At 45.5% G+C, this 17,824-nt stretch overlaps 1 protein-coding gene across 10 annotated transcripts in view; it reads left to right on the top strand.

Moving 5' to 3' along the window:
* LOC138207845 (RNA binding protein fox-1 homolog 3-like) overlaps positions 1-17,824 on the top strand; it is a 361,299-nt gene that overhangs the window by 184,182 nt on the left and 159,293 nt on the right. The gene's annotated exons all lie outside the window — the stretch shown is intronic.

Here is a 17,824-nt window from a genome sequence, read left to right as displayed (position 1 = left end):
CTCTCCGTGGAGCCATATAGCAGGTGGCGGCGAGGATCGATGGGACTCCGCCATTACCTCCTCTCTCCACTTCACATCTCCAGCATCATCTCCGCTGGGGTGGGGGGGGGGGGGGGGGAGGTTAGAGGGAGGCGGAGCCTTCGGGGGCCCGCGGCGCGTCTCGCTGCAGCACACCGGGAGAAATAGGGACGTTTTCCATTAGTCTAATTGCTCGGTTATAGTTCTATATTATTGCCGTGATCACCACTGTGGCTCGGTAATGACGGACCTCCCGTGACCCCACGTATAGCTGGTGGGTGTTATGTCTCCCCCGTCACCGCCCATTGAAACTTCGCTCGCAGTCGGTGTAGGCGGAGGGAGAACAAACTTAACACAGAGGAGGAAAAAAAAACAAAGAAAACAGGGAGGATAAAAACCACCGGAGGAAGAAAATAAAAAAAAACCACCCCAAAAAACAAAAGATGGAGCTCTTCAAATGTTTTGATGTAAGAGTTTAATCAAACCGCCGCAGCTATTTACATTCTCAACAGGTGCAACAGGCGTCGGGCTGATTTATGGAACAAACACTGGAGTTTTTCTAGTGCTTGTTCATTTGCCTCTCACTAAAAAAAAGAAAAAGAAAAGAAACTGGCAATATGGGGCTAATTTGCAATAATTTGCTGCCGCTGTGGCCACTGGTTAAGAATGTTTATATAATCATGATATAATAAGAAAAATGAAAATGAGTTTTTCACGCAGTTCGGGCCCCGTCAAACGCAGCTCACGGACCCACTAAATGATAATTACATTCCTCAAGCACGGTATTACATTTCACCCTCTTACACGGACTTTTTGTTCACGGTAAACGGGGGCGGGTGGGGGGGGGAGGGGGGGTGTTATTCTCATTTTTTTAAAGCGATAGGACCGAGTATTATTCAGCGATTACACGAGGAGAACTTTCATCAGCGAGCAGATGAGGTGAGGATTATAATGGATTCATTTACCCCCCGTCAAGACTTTTTCTGCCTTTTTTTTTTTTTCTTCTTCTGTCTGTTTATAATATATCATTTGCATAGCGCGGTCTCGTATGATCGAAACATTTGAAAAGCTTTAGCCTAAGCTGCGGCGGACTAATCGGCGCTGAATATTTCACGGCTGACCTGTAGCTCTCCCTGCAGGTCAGAACATAAAAGACGCTTCCTGTTTTTTGGATTTCCTCTTGTTACAGCGAGACAGTTAATGATTAGCTCGCCTCTTCTACTCCTCGGAAAGGAAGAAAATCCTTGGCCGTGATTCCTGTTCTTTTTTCCCCCCATTATTATTATTTTTTTTTTTAACAGGTGTGGGTATTGATCTTTTGCCTTTGCTGCAGGGGAGTGTGTTCACTTAAAAGGCCCCGCCGATGTAGCGTAGCTTATTAAACAAATAGGCCAGAGAACAAGGCCACAATCCCTTTGAATCATGGAGGACGTTGCTCGTCTTAAAGCGCCCGCCGCATCAAATATGAAACGCTCCGCTAACAAGGTGTGTAATCTATTTTAATCAGATCATATTTTATGAAACAAGGAGAAGGTTGAACTTAAGTAAGAGAGAAAGATGGAGATTCGAGGTGGGGTGGGGGTCGGGGTCGGGGGGGGGGGGGGGGGGGGGTTGTATTTTGAAATTGGATGTGACGGCCAGGGACCATGACTTGATTTTACATGCATGGCTTTATAATGAAGGCACGCCAAATGGTCAGTTATGCTTAACTTTAGGAAGGGGAGCCGGAGCCCGGCTGTAATGGGAGGCTAATTCAAGGCCCCATAACGCCTTGACAGGCTGCAGAGCGGAGAGCCGGCGAGAAATATGGAGGGAGATGTGAGGTGGAGAGGCTCCGGAGTCTGCAGCAAAAGAAATAAACAAAAAATAAAGGTCTGCAAATTGCCGGGTTGCCTGAGGATATGACGGGGGGTCAGCGGGGGGAGCGGAGCAGGTTTTCTTTTCTTTTTTTGTTGTACACAGACACGACGCCGCAGACATAAATACGACTCGTAGAGCCGCTCGCTCAGACGGAGAGAGACGCTAACTCGCTGAAATCAAGTGTCGCACGCGGCGAGCGACTTCACGTTGTCGTTGCAATTCAGGCCACGATCCTTCGTGTATATCTTTACTCTCACCGGGTTCATAGGCGAGTGTTTTCAATCACTTTTTTTTTTTTTCTCTTGCACCATAAATTGTTTCAGATCCTGTGACACTACACTCGGTTATGAATACATGAATATATATATTTATATATATATAGACTCCCCAAGACCTCAGGAAGTGCCACTCGTCAGACAAGGTAATGGATAGAGAGGCGTTATATACTGCTGGGGGGGGATCGTCACTAGAAACAGGCTTTGCTTGGATCTGATTGGTTATCAGAGAACAGTGTGTTAAATTATAGTTTTTTCTCACTTGTGAACAAACAAAAATGTCCGCTTCAATGGCAAATAGTCAGAAAAGGGAGATTTCCCGATTTCACATCTAAAAAAAAAAACGCGCTCAAAGTATATTTTCAAACTGAAGCTGACTGTGATATGATTCCCGTTAATAAGAGATGTCTATTAACACGTACTCGAGGTGTTCTTCACTACTTGTTATAAAAAAAATCCTCAGTTATCAATTGATATACAAAAAAAAAAAAAAATCATCCGTCGTATGTTGTTCTGGTAAATTTGTCAGGTCCTGAGTGCGTCCCGTGGCCCCCTCTGCTGCCAGCACAGGGGTGATGAGGAGGGGGGGGAAAAAAAAAAAAAAGGGAGGAAGAGGAGGAGGGATGCCTGCATCTTTAAAAGCTAGATGGAGTGAGGGAGTGGGGCGGACGGGTGGCTGGCAGGATTGTGCTGACGGCAGGGCTTTGGTTCAGAGCATGCCCATTAGAGGGAGCCATAAATCCTGGGCTCTCTGGGCCGGGCTGTGTCAGCAGTCCACTGAATGAATTGATTTTAAACGCCACTGGAAAAAAAAAAGAGAAAGTGCAAGAGAGTGAGAGAGAGAGAGGGAGGGAGGGAAGGAGGTAGGGAGGGAAAGAAAGGGAGGGAGAGTGACTATTTAATTCACCCTCCACCAGAGGCCCACATCCCCTTCCACCCCGCCTCTCAATTCAGGACTGTCGTTGGAAAAAAAAAAAAAAAAATGGGGAGGAGAGACGTCGAGAAACACTGAAACTGTCACCGGCAACGAACTCACGGCTGCACGCCTCCCCCCCTCCCCCCCCCTCTCCTTCCCCACGCATTTGATTTAAATAGGAGGGATGCACACAACCCAAATACATAATCTCAGATTCCATACAGCATTTGTTCTCCCACACCTCTAATTTCTCCTCTCAGCCCTCTCCCTTTTTATATCTGCACAAGAGAAATGAGACATATCGTAAAAGAAAAAGAGAAGAGAGAGAGAGAGAGAGAGAGGAGGGGAAAAAAAGAAAAAGAAAACGGGCGCCGCTGCATTTGAATTTCAAATGTGTTGGATTTTGAAATTGATGTATGTGTTTATTCATTTACGAGCAGCATCCATGTGTGCATGCATTTATATATTATCAGCAGCAATGAAACGCTGCACAGCCGGCTCAGCCCATCTCTCTCCTCCGCGTGCATCCTTCGTCTTTGTTTCTTCCTCCCGCCGCCGCCGCCGTTTTGTTCATCATTGCAAGAAAAGAAAAAAATATGTCTGCAAACAAGACACGCGGTGAATTGTGCATGAGGACCGGTTTCAGTCGGTCATTCTTTTTTCATGCCGCCACATTAAGTATGTGTGCTAACCACCATTTTGTCATACTTTATCCCGGCGCCTCGACGCCCGCCGGCCTGCGAACCTGTTGGAGTGTCGCTGCCAGCAGGGCCGGATCGGTTACCTGCAGCACGAGAGGGATTTAAGGACGAGTGAGGTCAATAATATGCAAAATCACCAAATAATCACATTAAAGTCGAACCCAGTTTCTCTTAAATGAAGATAAAGGGGGCTGTTTGTAATCGTTAGACCCCTCGTAATGAATCTGGACTACAGGTTGTCAGGGATTTATCACGCTGCCGAAGACACACTCGGTGTTTAATCAGGTGTTATTTGCGTCCCCTGTCAAACATTATGTCTGGATTATGTTTTATAACAGGCCTTCGTTTTTTAAATATGGCCACAAAAATCCAAAACTAGGCAACAAAGAGGACTTAAATCTGCATTAATTGTTTTTTTTTTGTTGTTGTCATTGGGGGTCAGAAAAACTCCACAACGCACCAACACACGCTTATTATCACTTTATGAAGCAGTTATAGCTAACGAGGCGAGGGAGACCGACCCAAACATGAAATATTTGAAGCAGAGTTTTAAATTAGATCTTAAGAAATAGTTGTTACATAACTTCTAGTTGTTTTTCTTTTACAATCTGCCATCTTGTTCTGAAACAGAGGACAAAAAAAAAACGTAGTAAAACTCCGACAAAATCTGTTCCCGCCACTTCGGCATAATTTCACCAAATGTCGATAAACAACGTTCCTGGAGGGATGATGCTGGTGGGAAAGTGAGAAGGGAGTGATGGGGGGGAAACAAACTGGGGGTTCTTGGTGGTGTGGGAGGGGGGGGGGGGACAGGGGAGGGGGAGGGAGGCGTCCTCTCTGCCTCATTACGCTGTTTAAAGAGCCGACGCCTCCGAATCACCTGCCCGGCTCCACGCTTCAAACACGCTCCGCCAGCAGGGATCATACATCAACTTCTCCATCACTTCCCTCCCGGCTTCACTTTTTCACCATTCGGCTCCCGACTCATCACACGCAAAACCCCGAACACGCGTGTGGAGGCGCACGGACCGCCTTCGCGCGTTGAATACCGACGTCACGCCGGCTACAAAAAAAAAAAAATAATAATAATAAAGTAAAGTTACAAAAAAATGTGGTTTGTGCTGTTATGTACGTGATGACGAATTTAATCGAAACGAGAGGAGGGGGGGGGGGGATGGGGAAGGGGAATGGGGGGGCTCCTTCTGCATGTAAAAAGTACACTCTCTCATGTCTAATTAGCCCGCGGGCGAAAAGGCTCACCGCGTATCACTATAAAGATCGTGAGGATATTTCACTTTGAAAAACGGGCGCAGCACGCAGGACTAAGGGCTTGATTACAAGGAGGGGTGGAGGGGTGGAGGGGGGGTGGAGGGCACAGCCTCTACATCTTCCTTCCCTCTCGTTTCAATTATGGCTGACTGGAGGCACGGAGCTGCCACCGTCCTCAAATAAAACTAAAATATGATAAAGCTGAAATATCAGGCCCGGGACGGCTGGCAGCCTCCAGCCATGTGAGGCGCCGATACGCCGCACGTAATTACTACATTTGCCAATATTTTTTTGACGGGAGGGTTCAACATGGCTGTGAATGAAAGGGGCAGGGGGACGGAGCGGGGGGGGGGGGGGGGGGGGCATGAAGAGTGTTCATGACACATGATAAAAAGCACATTTCATTTTTTTTTTGCCTTCCCTATGGATAGCAGGAGACTCGCTCCTCTCCAGGAGAGCTGTTATTTTTAAGATCGTTACTCATGTGAAGATGTTGGAGCTGTAAGTGGAAGGATCTGCTGTCACCAGAGGACAGAGAGAGCGTGGCGTTCCTGCTGTGTGTTTGTTCTGTAAAAAGCCATTCCTGTGTTTGGAAATCCTCCGGACGGTATCGTAGCGCCACGATCATATTTATTGATTTGTTTGTAACTCAGGAAAAAAAACCAAACCATGTTGTTTTTAAATCCGCTGCCCTTTGTGAAACCGCCCCCGCCGCAGTTAGACGTAATTGTGCTTTGAGAATTGGTCGTTTGTAAAACTACGAGAACAATTTAACAATCGCATTTAGCAAAAACGCGTGTTTGTGAAAAGCGTGACGACGCGTCGACTCTCCGCAGACTCGTGTCGGTTTAATCGCTTTCTAAATCCTCCGTCACGACGGCGAGCAGCTCCAGATGAACCGGCGCTTCAACACAAAGTCCTACTTTTTAGTTTCTTCTTTCTTTCTTTTTCTTGGCACTATTGATTAAAATTAAAGAAAAAGAGAAACCTTTGAAGTCTATTCCCTCACATTTCTGATTCGAAAGTTATGCAGCATTCAAAGAAGGAGAATTGACACGTTTTGAAATATTTTTGAAGTATATTACTCATTATTTTTAGATTGAAGTACATAATATATCATTTTGTTGATCTGATCTCGCTCATTAAATGTAAAAAAAAAAAATGAAATAATAATAATAATAACGATTCACTGGACTCTTCACGTGAATAAAATCTCAGGCTTTTTTCATTCATGTTGTTATTTTGTTGTTGTTTATTTTGTTCTTCTTCCTCCTCGGTGTGTCGAAGTAGCTCCGCCACCTGCTTTTCAAAGTGAAGGAGGAAATGTTTTGTGGAGGGAAGGAGCTTCTGCAGCAAAATCAGGAGCGATTCCGCCCCCTTCGCTCGTCACAGTGGGGGGGATTCAATCAGAAGTCTGCCCTGTGACCCGTTCTCCAGGAAACAAACAGCCAGCACAGTCTCCCAAGACCAAAGCCATCAGAGGAGGGCGGCTCGCTCGCTCGCGCGTGTGTGTGTGTGTGTGTGTGTGTGTGTGTGTGTGTGTGTGTGTGTGTGTGCGTGTGTGTGTGTGTGTGTGTGAGCGAGCTAAACTCGTGGCACCTTTCTGAAAGCTTCCATCATAGCAGAATTGTGAGTTGTCGCAGTGGAGAGTGACTAGCATGGCGGCGCGGTGATACATGGATGCGGTGAGCGCCTCGGACGGTGCAGTAAAAATGCTGAGGTTGAAATGAAGCCGTTATCTCTGGCATGTATCACCAGGGAGGTAAAGCGGCGGCGGCGGCGGCGGCCTGTTTGCTTTGCTGTTATTGCCTCTGCGTGTCCGTCCCGGTGTGACTCCCTCCTCATTTCAAATGCAAAGTTTGTTTGCAAACTGTTTTAAAGAAAATCAGCTCTCTCTCTTTTTTTGTTTTCGTCTTTAAAATTCATGACCAACGCTGCGTGTATCATTAACACGACCACTCTCATTTTAAGAAATTATTATTATTACCCCAAACACACAAGAACATCAGAGAAAATTGCATCTATCTCTCTTGTTGTTTTTTTTCCATTGTATACACCAAAAACAGCAATTTAATGATGTTTATTTCAAGTAAACAGGTCAAAATTACAGTTTTGGTGAAATATAGATATTAACCACGTATTGTTTGGAGTCTGGTGCATAAACAGCAGCTCGTTAATGTTTTGTCTCCGTTCACAAAAGCGGTACAGTTCAGGAGAAAGACATTCACATTAACCTCATTCAGTGACCTTATCGTCAGCGTCCATGAAATCTGTGCGTGTTTCGGTCAGAAAAGCTTTTTTTCACGGCACCATTTGGAGATTAAAAAAAAAAATCCTGAAGTGTTCGCAGCCCGCAAACAGCACGAGTTCCAACGGTAAAAATCACAGCTGGAATAACAAGAGCGGTTTAAATCACGGTTCAAATCACAACAACAACAAACCAACGAGGACACGAGTGGAGAAAAATAAACCAGTTAAAGGATCAAAAAAACAACCAAAAGCCGAAACAAAAACATTTTTAAACTGTTTTTTAAAAGTCGATCTGGAGTCGAGCGATCGTGGCGACTTCTGTGCAACAGTTTGAAAAAGCTGGTGTTTTAAAACGGGTTCGAGGGACGGCCGGTGGAACCGGCGGCGTTCCAACACGAAGAAGCTCGATGGGGATTTTAAAGTAGAAGCCAGTGAAGTGAAGACGGAGCCGGAGGGACGTTTGAGCAGCTGCACTGTGGACGGTTCGAAGCCGGCTCGAAGAGTCCCGACTTAAAATGTAAAAGAGAGAATTACAGAAATGTAGGTGCAGCTGTTAAAAAGAACCACATTTCAAACTGGACCGGTGAGCCCTGAGGGGCTCGGTGTGGTGGGAAGTCTGCTTTCTGTAAATTCTCATAATAGCTTCTTTTATTTACCCGAAGCAGAGAAGAGCAGGCCTTCTGAGACCGCTCATATTAGAGGTTTCCTCTCGTTCCACTAAGCCTCGTGTTTACCAGCCGTCTCCTGAAACTCAGCGTAACGTAGTTCCACCGAACCCCTTCAGCAAAACCATAACGTGGAACTCAGAGTTTCTCTTTTCTCTCCAATCGCTGCTGTAGAAATACACATTGTAGGGTATTTCCACCCGACATCGGTGTCTTTTATCCCGTGACGCGCCATCATTTATTTGTAACTTTATTAGTATCATAATTTATTCCAGTTTTCAGAATTAAACAGGGTTTATCAGAGAGACAAAAGTTTGAGTAATCAATTAAGTTTTCCTAATTTCTTCACTTCCTCCAAACAAGGACCCAGAAGGACCAGCAACACTTTCAGAGGCTACAAGTTTTGTAATGGTCTCATTTGTTTACTAGTGAAGTAAACAAATGCATCACAATTATTTTGACAATGATGCATTAACGCTCAAAAAACGCTACACGTGCACTTTTAAACACCTTTAAAAGTCCGTTTCGATGCGTATCGTCGCAAAGCGGACGGTGAGTAATCTCCCCGAGGCGCCAGTAATCAACAGATCGCTCTTTTTTAAAGACGGGACGTCCTCGACCAAAAAAAATAAAAACCTCTGGACCCCCGGCGTCCTCGAGGTCTTTCACCCCCCCCCCCCCCCCCCACCCGAAAAACAAAACACACAAAAGGGCGTTGTGTTTTTTTTTTTTTTTTTCTGGAATAAGTTTGCTCGTTAAAAGTTGTGGCCGCTCGTACGTCATGTTTCGTCTCCCTCCGGCGCCGTGAGTGAGGGGGAACATAGGTGGAGGTGCTGGTTCTGTCACGCCGCACCGACACCCCCCCCCCCCCCCCCCCATGAGTAATCTGGCGCATGATAAACAGAGGGTCGAGGTGTCACAGGAACACCTCAGCGGCTGGCACGAGGGTAATTACTCTTCCTGCGTGGGTGCAACTCAAAATTTTTGAACCTTTTCTTTCTCCAATCATACTTGATGGATTGAGTGGAAGGAGGCGATCATCTGGTTCTTAGCAGGCTCACCGAGCGTGGTAGGCCTCTGTTGATTAATGATATCTGCTGCGAGTCACCAAAAGCGGAAATTAAGTATTTCTGTTTAAATGTAACATTTGTCTCCTTTGCTGGTGTTGAGAAAGGCATTTGTCAAAATCCCCGGGCTTTCAGCGGAAAGGTGGATTTCCTCTGGGAGCATGCTGGGAATTACTGCCCTGCTTTCACATTAATGGCATTCAGTGTTCCTGTTTTACACCTTGAATCTACCTCTCGCCCCTTTCACCTTTTTCCAGCGACGGATTTTGAATACGTAAGCGTTCACTTTAAAAAAAAAACTAAAACCGTGACAGTTTGGGTGGGGGGGGAGGGGGCAGGGGGGGGTGACCTTGAGGCCTGCGCGAGAGGAAGTGATTCCTCGATGGCATCTCTGTCTGCGGCGGCGGGCACATGGGAGCGGTTCTGGTGGTTTCACCGGTTGAGTTGGGTTACCGTTTGTGCTGATGGGCGAGCCCCCCCTTTGCCAACGCTGGAGCAGAACAGACTCCCCGGCTCCTGGGGAGACTAATGGTTACAGGGGGCTGGCCGGAGTCCAGTCGCTGCCCCCCGAGCCACCGCCTCTCCCCGTCGCTGGGATATCATTACCCCCAATGTGTTACATCAGACTCGCTTGGTCAGGCTCCGAAACAGTCAATACTCCACAATTTAGAAAATCAGCCAAGTTTGCAGAAACAAAGAGGCGATATCGGAAATAAAGACGGATATATAATCTGACGCCAGGCGGTTTTCTTCTTTCTTTCTTTTTTTTCTTTTTCGTGCTCGGTGAATTATTTGTTGTCCGGAAGGAGGGGACGAGGGGAGGTGTGTGGTGTGTGTGTGTGTGTGTGTGTGTGTGTGTGTGTGTGTGTGTGTGAGAGCGGGAGGGTGGGGGGGGGGGGGTAAGGGAGGAAGGAGGGGAGGGAGCCAGGGATCTGTCAGAGGTTAGGGGGGTGGGGGTGGGTGGGAGGGGGGTGGTCAAACAGCCCGAATAAACGTGCAAATCACAAGTGCCCAACCACTGACCCTCCCCATCTCGTACAAGCGGCCTCTACTTTTTCCATCAATGGAAATCTAATTGCTTGAAAAGCGATCAATGGAAACTAAATTGGTTTTGTGTGGAAGCGCGCGTGGAATAAGCTCTGAGCTGTTTTAATGCGTGTTGGTTTTTGCATCTTAAATCACGGTAATATTTGGAGCGGGGGGGGGGGGGCACACCTCGCTGTCTCCGGGGGGGGGGGGGGGGGGGGGGGGGGGGGGACAAACTTTTCGGCTGGTGTCTCCACGGCAGGAGGGGGAAGGAAGGCACTCAATCACGCCGCTAATAAAAATCACGCCGCTTAATTGTTTCTCCAAACTCGTAAATCGTCCGACTTAATGGGTTAATATGGGGACTTATACGAGGAGGGTGAGGCGGCGGTTTGGCCGTCGGGCCGGGGAGCTCCTCGTTGTGGAGCTGCGACCACTGATAACCCTCTCGTGATCTGATATGACTAATCCCCTCTAATCCTTAATACACTCCTTAACATGCTCCCTAACTGACAGCAGTCGATACGGGTGCACTCCTCCGTCTTATCGCTGATCTCTTTGTCTTTGTGCGCTCGTCTCTGCAGTGAAATTTGCTCTTCCACTCATGTTTTTTTATATATATATTTTTTAACTGCGGGATCACATCTGTATCGGCGTCACCCTTTTTTTTTTTTAAATTGCGCTGATTTGCAGGGTTACCGAAGGGCTCGCGAAAAAAAAAAAAAAAAAAAAAAAAAAAAAAGTGGAGAGCGTGGTGGAGAGCCAGGCGTTTCTTTTTCTAACCGCAGTATTTGAAACTGCTGCTTTTTTTTTTCCCTTCCTCTTCCTCTCCCCCGTCCTCGCTCGTCTTTCCCCCCCGGCGGACAGCTAGATGGACTGCACAGGAGGCCGGGATGTGGCTGGTGCCCGCGCCCGATCGTGTAGCCTTACCCGGGAAAAAGAACGGTCCCGGCAGAGTAATTTATTGACAGCATTGAGATGTGTTTCTGGCCAGGTGCTTCTCTCAGCCATCCCTCAGGTGCTTATTCTATCAGTTATCAGTGCAGACAGAGCACAGACCCAGGTTGTATTTCTGTCTGCTATTGTAATTACATTGTAATTGATCTGAGGGTGTGCTGGGCAGTGCCCGAGCAGTAACTTTTGCAAAGGGCTTCTCCTTTCTTTTTGTTATCTGGGAGTAGTGCTTCAGTTTCGTTGTAAGCAAAAACCTCGTGATGTTTTTTTTCTTTGTTTTTTTTACAACCTCGACCGAATTCTTCCTATAAAAGAAGAAAGATTTAAAAAAAAAAAAGCAATCACATAGCGACCAAAACTCGGCTGAAAACACATCCGAGTACGTATCCGGTCATCACATGGACAAACATGCCAGGAAATCTGCCGATCGCAATAACTGACGCGCATTCGAGCAAACTCTGCAGTATTTGCGATTTTTTTTTTTTTCCCCCACGAATTTTTGGCCAAAAATGTCGTCAGCAGAAACTGTGTTGAAAGTAGTGACGTCATAAAGTAAATCTTTTCTGGCTTTATTTACAAAAATAACTCCTCATTTACAGTCAGAAAGGCTCTGCTCCTGTTTTCATCACCAAATATAACAGGAAAATAATAAAACATGAACAAAGCGGAAAAACAGGAAATGACGGGGGTTTGTGGGAAATGTGGCTTTCACAATAAAAGTTTCGAAGTGATTACATATTACTGTATGTTTAAATTAGTTTCATACCTACGTCCAGTTGTCAGAGACGTCACTTTGTCTGTGTGCGTCCAGTCGGCCTGTGTTGAATCAACATGAATTAAACAGCATCTAAAGCTTTTATTTTGAAAGTCGTTGTTTCTGTATTAAAGTCACAGACTGTCTGTTCTGGAAAGATACAAAACTTTTAGGATGTTTCTGTGACGTGCAGCATGATTATTATCAAAGGAAGTGATTGCATATTTATTCTTTTATCAGGTAGCGCGTTAAAAAAAAAAAAAAATCGCATTTTTCTTTCTCTGCAGTTTTTTTTGTTACTCACGGCAATTTTCAGTACAAATCCCACTAACAACTCCACAAATTGCATCGCAGCTTTTCAGAAAATCTGCTTTTTTTGCGTCATTCCAATCACGCGTGTTATCCGGGCCCTCGCCGCCCATCAATCTTCCCCCCGCCACCATTTTGTAACTGATGCTGAAATCATGTTATAAATGATGTTTGAAAAATATCCCCACGCCGCCCTGCATCAGCAGTCTGAGGGGCCCGTCAGATGTTTCTCCCGCGAGACATCTGTGAGCCGCGCTCACCTCCGGGAAATTAGCAATCAACCTTTTAGCAGCCAACACCTGTACGAGGAACACGACGCGCCCCCCCCCCCCCCCTCCTCTCCTCCTCCTCCACCCTCCTCCCCCACTCAGCCTCTCGTAATGTCAGGTCACACACCCCGCGCGCCCGTCCTGTCCAAGATGTTTTTTTGTTATGTAGATAGTAATTTCACATCGCTAATCACTGCCGTGGCATGTTCATTTGCATGTTTGGCTCATCTCGGTGTAATAACAGCTCCCCCTCCCCCTCCCCCCCCCTCCTCCCCCCTCCCCCCCCTTCCCCCCTTGAAGCCGCAGCCTAAATAATAAAAAAAAAACCATCTGAAAGCAGCGTTTCGTTCAAACTGCTGCAGCTCCCTCCGAAAGCTCTTGTGCAGTCTAATGTAAGTATGCACGCTCTCCCTCATGATCCCTCATTTATCATTTTGACACTGGCTACTTTTTGAAGTGGAGAAAAATGTTGCAGTCAGCTCTTCCTTTGGTCTCGGAGAAAACGTGCGAATGAGTGTGTGTGTGTGTGTGTGTGTGTGTGTGTGTGTGTGTGTGTGTGTGTGTGTGTGTGTGTGTGTGTGCGCGGCGGCCCGTGCACGTTCTCAACTGCTTTCAGAAGATAGAGGAGAAGAATGTGTGTGTGTGTGTGTGCCCGTGCATTATATTGTTTTGTGTACATGCATCAGTATGATTAAGGAGCATGGAAACATGGCACTGGCTATTTACTGCTGATAAACCGGAGTGTGCAGTTGTTGTTGTGTTTGCATCGCCATTTCCTGGTTGCTTGTTATTCTCATCCTGATGCTCCATCTATCCTGCTTTATGTAAGACAAATTATACCCTATTTTAAGAAGCTTGTTGACCCCACAGAGTAAAAAAAAAGAAGAAACTTTTTCTTTTTTTTTTCCGTCTTTGAGCACCGTTTTAGCTCACTTCAGTTCACTTCATGCAACCGTTCGGTGTCGTTCAGGCACCGCTCAGACCCACAAACAGTGTTTAGCAGGACTCCTGACATTTACCTGAGCGGCCGACTAATATTCCCGTTAAATTGCATCAATAGATATCTGAATAGGTATCTGCATTGATTGTCGTGCAATCGATTGCTGACATTATGATCCTTCTTACAGTGTGCTGCTGGTGGAGAGCCTCTGATAAACAGTCTGATCCATCTTGCTGCACAGAGGGATAATGTTACTTGGGCTTTCTGTTCTGTGTGTGTGTGTGTGTGTGTGTGTGTGTGTGTGTGTGTGTGTGTGTGTGTGTGTGTGTGTGTGTGTGTGTGTGTGTGTTGGAGTGTGTCATGGCAGGTTACAAATGAGTTTGTTTGTGTTCTGGCCGCAGAAACCTTTTATGCCCCGGGCTGTGTGTGTTGTGTGGGTGGGTCTTGGAGAATGTGATAGAGACTAAGGATGTGTGTGTGTGTGTGTGTGTGTGTGTGTGTGTGTGTGTGTGTGTGTGTGTGTGTGTGTGTCCAAATGGCTTTATATGAGTGGGATGGTTATGAGTTTAAAATGCCTTTTTAGTATTTTGCCTGTTGTTACCACCTTAAGCCGTATCGTTTCGTGTCCACACGGTTTCGATCCCTGCGCTCGCGCTGAGGTCAAGCAGGTGACCTATTGGTAAAAGTGCCTTGCGTGCCAATAAATGCCTAGCAGTATTAATCACATAGGAGCCCTCACTCTGTGAAGAGGTCAATGCTTTAAAGGGCACCCAGAGAGCTGCCTAAGACTGAAATACAGCCAGGGCATCTTTCCGGTTGAATGTACCAAAAGTTTTATTAGTTCCCCCAATGAGGTCAGTCTGCCCCGCATAAATGAAATCTGTCGATATCCCATTATAGGCTTTTGGAACATGATTGTGAGGCATCTGTCAGATGCATATTTCATTCTAAATTTAGTTAGCTTGGCTGTAAGTAATGCATACATTACCAGCGGCTTATTTCCTCGGTGTACAACGCTCGCAGAACATCTGTTTTTCTATTAAGTGAGAGACGAGATATTAATCTGAAAAGCAAATCTGGTGCAAGTCAATCACTCGCCAGACCGCAGTGACAGCTGCTGCGAAAAGCAACAGCAGCATGTCAGGTGTCCGCCTCGATACATCTGATCACGACATCAACGCGCACCGTAGCTCGCAGCCAAAAACCATCACGAGCGGGGTTCACCGGATCAAATGGACTGTTTTATTAACCGGGGTCGATCTGAGCCGGTAATTTGCAGAACGGTCAGCGTAGACGTGGTCGAAGGGAGCGCTCGGACGTCTTCAGATTCAGATTCCATTCGTACACAGGCGATAAAGTACGTATATATATATATGTATATATATATATATATAATATCTCTGTGAATTGTTTGTTTCCGGATGAACGGGAACCAAAATCAACACAGATTACACGGTTGAGTAAATTGGAACGAGGAAAAAAAAAAAAGCCACTGATGGCCATCATTTTCAGCCGAATTAGTCATCTGCGCCGGCTCAAAGTCGTTCCCATGTACGACTGCCTTAACAGATGTGAACAATCAAAGTAATGTATGCTCCACATTTTCTCTCTCCTCGCCGGCTGGCTGGAAATGTTGGACGACGAGACTTCTGATGAACTGAAACTAAAATGAGAAAAAAAACACAAAGTCTGTTTTCCCTTCAGAGACCGCACACGCGTTTAGCATTAATCGCTAAATATCAAAATAACAAATCAATGAATTCATTGAACAAACGATCCATACGATGCAATTATTGCCCTCTAAATAGCTCCTGTGAATACTTGAAGAGCTAACTGCGTGTCGATACTTGCTCAAAGGCGAATTCTATTGACATGTGGCATTTGAAGAATTTAGTATTTGGTTCGGTTGCCAGGTGACGGGCACTAGACCTTGGCTGCAGGCTGCAGGCGGCGGCGGCGTTGAATGTTTCTCATCACGGAGACTTTAACAGCAGCTTTTCAGCGTTGTCTTTGTTTATCGCAGGAGGATTTGAAAGTGTTTGTGATGTTGAACATTAATGACATTTTAAATGTAACGTGTAACATTTGGAGCGCTCGTCGGGTTAAATCAGCCTGAATTGTTCTTTTGCATTGTTGCAGCAGCACCGTGTTTACAGCGGGGACGTTCCTGCACTAAATACCAAACAGTTGCAGCCTAATGGCGGCGTTGCTGCTGTGAATGTTACATTCAGTGTTGCATGTGCAGGACATCAACAAAACGAGGAGGGAGAACTGATAGAAAAGCAGCTCTGTGTTGCTCCACGTTCCTCAAAACAATACGCACAGAAAATAAAAAAATTAAATACAGAATTCTGGTTCATTTTTTAACAAAATCTGGCTCTACAGAACTACTTATAATGATAATTACCTTTTTCTTCCACCCAGTCTGGATTCTGTATTCCCAACACTGGTCAAGTATATATTGTTTTGTTTTTTGGTGAAGTTTTGGGGAACATATTTGAAAACTATAACACTTCTCAATCCCGTCTGTTCCAATCTTTCCACGTGACATTTTGCTCAACCTTAAAAAAAACAAAAATTTCTTCCAATTAGCCGCGAAACTGAGGGCATGATGCAACCCTGAACACATCACCAAAGTTTAAGAGATTTGTATACGCCAAACGTATTAAATTATTGGCGGGATAACGCCGACTAATTTTGTCAAAATCAAAGTGGATCCGGATAAAGAAGTTGATCCATTTTAAGAACGAGGCCCCAATTAAGGTTCATGAAAGCTTGTCTGGTACTCGGGTAAATCTATTACAACTCAAAGTACCGCATCGCCGGCACATCCAAACAATCAAAATTGAATTCCGATTTGGTGGAGAGGGCATACTGGGAAATTATACGCAAAGTCTCACCAGTCCCTCGTCTTGAACTAGTGTGAAACAGATCAAACGGTAAAAAATAAACTCAAAACTACAACTGCTTCCTCAACCCTTTTGACACTCCGGAGAAACCTAATGGATTAGAAAATCACCACCCCCCCCAAAAAAAAAAAAAAAAAAAAAAACTGATTTCCTCCGTGTGCCGGAGGGATCTAATGAAGTTCCCTCTAAAATTGGAGAAAAATGAGTTTTGGCTTCGGGGACAACCCTGAGAAATTCAAATCCACTCGGGGCGCGGCTCGTACAATACTTTGATAAATTGAAGACTCCCTCTGTAGATTCATAACTGGGCTCCTTTTTATCCCATTACTTGTTTATTGTTTTTTTTTTTTTTTCTTTTAATACCCTCCTGCATTTTATTACTTATTTTTGTGTGCACTCCTTGAGTTATTAATACTGTAAAGGTAGGAGAAGGACAGGAGGGGGGAGAAAATGGAAAACCATATGTACAGCTTATGTTCTGCTCCACAGCGCCCCTAGAGGTCACGATCATAGGCACACTGAGCCTTTAAATCGACTGTTTTGTTAATGCATTTCTTCTGATTGTGTCTTTTTCAGTAAGAAAATGAAACAATAAATAATAAAGCTAAATGCTCCACAGCATCACCAACAATGTGCGTATGCTACTGTGACACCACATGCTGCATCGGTACCTTCCATTGTTCATGTCTGCAGCGTACATCCCTGCAGACCTGACTGCAAGCCCCCCCCCCCCCACACACACACACACACCACCACCACCACCACCACCCTCCCACACACACACACACACACACACCTCTTCTTCTTGAGCTAAAGATACTTGGACATTAGCATACACAGGTTGTCAGTGGCAAATGAATGACAAGACTTTCATCTCCCGACGTGTCAGCCTCGCTTAGCGATGACACGGTTCAATGTGCCCGCAAAGTGCCACGACGGGATCCCGCCGAACCGGCGCCGGATTGAAGCCCTGCCTTGGTACAAAAAAATAAAAATAACGATTACTTAATAAATAGAATAATTACGCCATCAATATTACCGCAGCTTTTTGTGACAATGTCAAAAGAGAGCAAGAAAAACAAGCAATCTACTTCGGTTACGAAAGTTCGCCGGTCTCCCGGCGCTCTCGCGTGCAGCCGTTTAGAGCGTAATGAAAGACGGAGGCGTGTTGTGGGTTTCATGTGATCTTTATTCCTCAGTCTGTGTTCGTAGTAAGACTTCCTCCTCTGCTGCCGCAGAGCTTTCGGTGCTTTTTTACAGGTTAGTACTGACTCAGGACAGTTATGGTTACTGAGCTCTATTACCGTGCGTAAATCTAACCGTGATAGTTAACTGGGACGTCAATTAGTTTTTGTTGGGGGATATTTAATGCTCATTAAAAATTAAATGTATGGAGGCTCACTTTGCAGAGAGAAAATTTGAAACATGAATATTTTATGAGACCTGTCTTGTCTGTCTTGATGTCTGTGACTTGTTCCTGTTCGTAGCCGCTCCCCAAAAAAATTTGTACAAATTCTCGCTGGCGATCAACCTCTGACGTCCACGTCCTGGAAACGGATGACTTCTTGATTCCCCGGTAATGAAAATCATCACTGGGATATTGCAGACGGTTTTTAATTCTGATTAAAAGTAATTTTTTAAA

Source organism: Embiotoca jacksoni, unplaced genomic scaffold (genome assembly GCF_022577435.1).
Source record: "Embiotoca jacksoni isolate LCO1_2020_lvr unplaced genomic scaffold, fEmbJac1.0.p SCAF_34, whole genome shotgun sequence".
In the NCBI taxonomy this organism is placed as follows: Eukaryota; Metazoa; Chordata; class Actinopteri; family Embiotocidae; genus Embiotoca; species Embiotoca jacksoni.
This window is presented reverse-complemented; position numbering and strand designations above follow the sequence as displayed.